This window comes from Symphalangus syndactylus, chromosome 23 (assembly GCF_028878055.3).
Source record: "Symphalangus syndactylus isolate Jambi chromosome 23, NHGRI_mSymSyn1-v2.1_pri, whole genome shotgun sequence".
Taxonomy (NCBI): domain Eukaryota; kingdom Metazoa; phylum Chordata; class Mammalia; order Primates; family Hylobatidae; genus Symphalangus; species Symphalangus syndactylus.
Genome location: NC_072445.2, coordinates 41,222,952 through 41,227,655, shown reverse-complemented (window position 1 = coordinate 41,227,655; position 4,704 = coordinate 41,222,952). Strand labels below are relative to the sequence as shown.

The 4,704-nt window shown below is 48.8% G+C and overlaps 1 pseudogene; it reads right to left on the bottom strand.

Annotated features, from left to right (window-relative positions):
- Positions 1-255: 255 nt before the first annotated feature.
- Positions 256-1,467, bottom strand: LOC129473831 (actin, cytoplasmic 2-like; annotated as a pseudogene).
- Between the last annotated feature and the right edge of the window lie 3,237 nt (positions 1,468-4,704).

Sequence of the window (4,704 nt, the reverse complement as noted above, 5' to 3'; positions counted from 1 at the left end):
TGACACATTAATACCCTGCACAGATCGGAGACTGCTGGCCACGCAGACCCCCCCAAACCACAGACTTGTCTTCCAAAAGCGCATTCTTACATTAGCCACAAAGTGACTAAGCCACATGTACTAAGGGTTGAAATCAAAGATATGTACAGGATATTAAACAAGTACGAAGGGCAACAGTTAACTTGAATACAAGGTCAAAATCAGCAACAAGTTCTACAATCTAGTGCTGGTATCAGATACAAGCTTCAAGGACAATTTCTTTTCAAAGGCTTATTCCAGTTTCGTGAGGCTAGCATGAGGTGTATGCATTTGCCAGGGGCAAATTTATACTTCTGAATTAACCCATGCAGCAAATGCTATGCATCTGCTTGCAGTACATTTAGAAGCATTTGCAGTGGACGATGGAGGGGCCCGACTCGTGGTACTCCTGCTTGCTAATCCACATCTGCTGGAAGGTGGACAGTGAGGCCAGGATGGAGCCGCCGATCCACACCGAGTACTTGTGCTCTGGGGGTTCAATGATCTTGATCTTCATGGTGCTAGGTGCCAGGACAGGGATCTCCTTCTGCATCCTGTCGGCGATGCCCGGGTACATGGTAGTGCCGCCTGACAGCACCGTGTTGGCACAGGTCTTTGCAGATGTCCACCTTGTACTTCATGAAGGAGTTGATGGTGGTCTCATGGATGCCACAAGATTCCATGCCCAGGAAGGAAGGCTGGAACAGTGCCTCCAGACACCGGAACCACTCATTGCAGATTGTGATGAGCTGACCATTGGGCAGCTTGTAGCTCTTCTCCAGGGAAGAGGAGGATGCAGCGGTGGCCATCTCCTGCTAGAAGTCTAGGGCAACGTAGCACAGCTTCTCCTTAAAGTTGCGCACGATCTCCCACTTGGCCAAGGTGGTGAAGCTGTAGCCACACTCGGTGAGAATCTTCATGAGGTAGTGGGTCAGGTCCCGGCCAGCCAGGTCCAGACACAGGATGGTGTGGGGGAGGGCATAGCCCTCGTAGATGGGCACCGTGTGTGTGACCCAGTCTCCAGAGTCCATGACAATGCCAGTGGTTCACCGAGAGGTGTAGAGGGACAGCACGGCCTGGATGGCCATGTATATGGCCCGAGTATTGAAGATCTCGAACATGATGAGTCATCTTCTTTCTGTTGGCCTTGGGGTTCAGGGGAGCCATGGTCAACAGCACCAGGTGCTCCTCTGGGGCCATGCGCAGCTTGTTGTAGAAGGTGAGGTGCCAGATCCCCATGTCGTCCCAGTTGGTGATGATGTCATGCTCAATGGGGTACTTCAGGGTCAGGATGCCTTGCTTGCTCTGGGCCTCATCGCCCATGTGGGAGTCCTGGCCCATGCCCACCATTATGCTCTAGTGCCGGAGACACCCAAAGATGGAGGAAAACACAGCTCTGGGGGCGTCATTCCTAGGAAAGCGAGCTTTGCACATGCCGGAACCATTGTCAATGACCAGCGCCACGATCTCTCCTTCCACTGCGACTGGCAGAGGAGCGGGCAGGCCAGTGGCGGGAGGACACGGTGCGCCGGCTGGCAGCGGCAACTGAGACCAGCCTTACAACAATTTTAAATGTCATGAAACACAGTCCACTCTAAGTTTTCACGTTTGTTGGTTGACTTAGTGTGCAAATGGAGTCACGCTTCTATTTGGTGAACACAGTGGAGGACTCCAAAGTGCACTTCCTACTCGATATGCCAAGCTCAGCAGCTGCAGTTCCCACCGCACACTAGAGCCAGTGTTTCTGGCACCCTAGAAAAAGGAAACCATTTTGTAAGAAACTGCTTTTGTTCCAGTAATATTATGCCGCAGAGGCCCAAAGAAACTTGATTAAGGATTTTATAGAAAGAGCAAAGGACAATTTGATTGTCTTCTTTTTTTGCATTTCAATAGGGAATGGAATGATTCTGTTTTACTCAGAGTGTCTTCCAAGACTTCCGTAGAGAGCAATGCCTTTGAAACAGGCCAAATCTGCTTTAAACCATGTTGTTCTTGTTTTTTCTTAATTCTGTGTTACAATTACTGTGGATGTTTTCACATTTTAAATCATCATTGTCTGAACCTTCATATCCAGTTTTTCCAAGAGGTAAAATTGATCTTTAAACACAAAGCATAAAGTATTACCAAGATGTTCCCAAAACACTGTTGATAACCACAACTGCTACAGAATGGTATTTATTCATTTGTTCATTCATTCATTTAAACTTTCAGGGCCATCCAGGAACAGTGATAGACACTGGACAGCAGCCTGAGTGGGGTGAGCTCCTGGCCCTAAGAGAACTCAGACAGCAGTGGGATGGTCAGCCCTGAACAGTCAATTTCCTGCCTATCTCTGCCATCCAGGCTGAGCTGGAAGCTGGTACAGAGTGGGTGTCAGATTGGCCTGTGAGATGCCACCTGCACTGCCTTTACTGCAAGTGCCATCAGTCAGAGCCCTTAGAGAGGGAAGGAATTTGACTGGGGTATTAAGCTCCAGAGCATCACATCCAGGGATGCTCACTCCCCCTCAGCCTGGGGGGCTCCATGACTGGCACAGAGCAACCCTACCCAGATGTTCTCAGACTTTGTTTCCTCTCCAGGCTCCTAATGATGTCAGTTGAGATCAGGCTTGTGGTCACAATGGGACCGGGGACATAAAGTCAAGTGTCAAGTTGCAAGTCAAGTTGCTGCTCCTAATCTCAGGAGCAGATTAGGAAGCGAGCAGGACAGTGAGAGGAAAGAAGACCCAGGAGCAGATGTTACAAGGAAGCTCTGGGTCCCTCAGAGCCCTGCAGCTCCTGCCTGGGCATAGTTCCTGGCTCCAGCAAAGCCCAAATTCTGAGGTTTCTTCAAGAAGTCCGTGGCCCCCAACCCTGTTTCTGTGTGTCATGGGAGGTTCCCATGTTAACGCTTTTCTCACTCCCCCTTCAGAGGAAACTCCAAACTCTTCCTCCCTGCTGGACATCACCTGAGGTCAAATCTAGGGATCTCATAGGATGCCTCAGATCCCCTGAAAGGCAATGACCCATCCCCAAGGGAAATAGGGACCCCAGTGCTCCAGGCGATGGAGAAGCAGAGCTGAGTATGGGCTGACCTGGCCCTGGGAGTAGAGGCACTGAAGGAGAGTCCATGGCTGCAGAGCTTTGCTCTGACCTGAAGACGCAACAGACACAGGAGTGGAGAATACCTTTCCCAACCCTAGATCTCATGCACTCGCTGTGTGCCCTCCAACCCCATGTGGACCTTTGTGGCAGCCCTGGGCTGCCTGAGCTGCTCTGACCTTCCGTAACTCCCAGCGGCCCTTCTCTCTGGTTTCTACAGAGTAAGGAGACAGATCTTGGCCCTTTTTTTTAAACTTACCTTTGCCTTCAAACCTATCCCCTCTTTTCACTTCCCCTAGATCCTTAAGCAAAAAGTACAATCTAGATTGTTGATAGGAGCTTTCTCTCTGCACACACACACACTATGAAACACACATATACACAGAGATAGACATAAATATACACACGTATCTCTTAAGTACACTCCTATTTCCCTCCTTCACTTCTATTCTCTAGTGATGGATCTGGCCTCTGCCTCCCAGAGTCCACCAGAGCCAGTTGGCCTCAAAATTACTCACCTCTTTTGGCAGGGACCTTGAGCCCCATTTTTCTATTAATTCTAGTCCACTGCAGCTGACAGCACCCTGGCCTGATTTCAGGAATTTGGGTACTTTTATCTGCTCTGCTTCTAGTTATCGGAGTGGTACTGACCAGCTCTAGGGCCCTGTTTACTTCTCTGAAAAGTGAAAGACTCAGACTACATTCTGTTGTTCTTGACAGGTCTAGGAGTCAATAGTTTTCTAATTCCCCCACGAGATGACCAGAGGGGTCTTATTTTCTATGTGCTCCTTCATCACATTCCAAGTAAAGGGATGATCAGGATCCAAAAAATCATCCATAGTCCTGAAAATTCTCATGTCCACTCAGTTATGGGACCCTGGAAAATGCACCCAGGAGCAAGCAGAGTCCTGTGAGGAGAATACAGGTGGTGATGGTGCCGTTATAACATTCAGGAATATATATATCTTTATAGAGACTGTCCACTCATCTCTATACCCAGAATTACTTTTTTGATGACTTCTATGCTGTTAAATTAATTGAGGCCATTTTCCAGCTCAGAATATTGCCCCAGAATTGCACAGTGCATCTACCTCATGAACGGGAGGAAAAAAAACTTTATTCTTCCATTCCTAGAAGTAATGGTGCATAAATGACACCTAGATCAGGGTGGGTGAGATTCTCAGTTTTTGATGACACTTTGTTCAATTCTATCAATTGCAGAGAGATGTGATGAATCTTCTACTGACTATGGAATGAAGGGTAGTCCTTTTTTATCTGGATCTGACCACAGCTCCGTTGGGATGGGTCCCAATCACTTCCCAGGAGGACAGAGTCAAAGAGACTTCTCAGCTTTCCCACATGAACCCAGCATCAGGTAGGCCCTCTCTGAGCCCCGGGAAACCTGTGGGTAAGGATGTCTTTGGAGAGAATTGTACAAAGAAAAATGACTCGTTCCCTTTCACTGGGTCTACTCAATAGAAGGCACTCCTAAGCCAGGCCCAGGGAATCAGTCTCCAGATCAGGCCGGTCCTGATCAGGACCCTTGTGCAGCTCCTCCTCAGTGATCGGATGTCCCCTTCATTCTGACTGGTCTGTGCCCCCATTC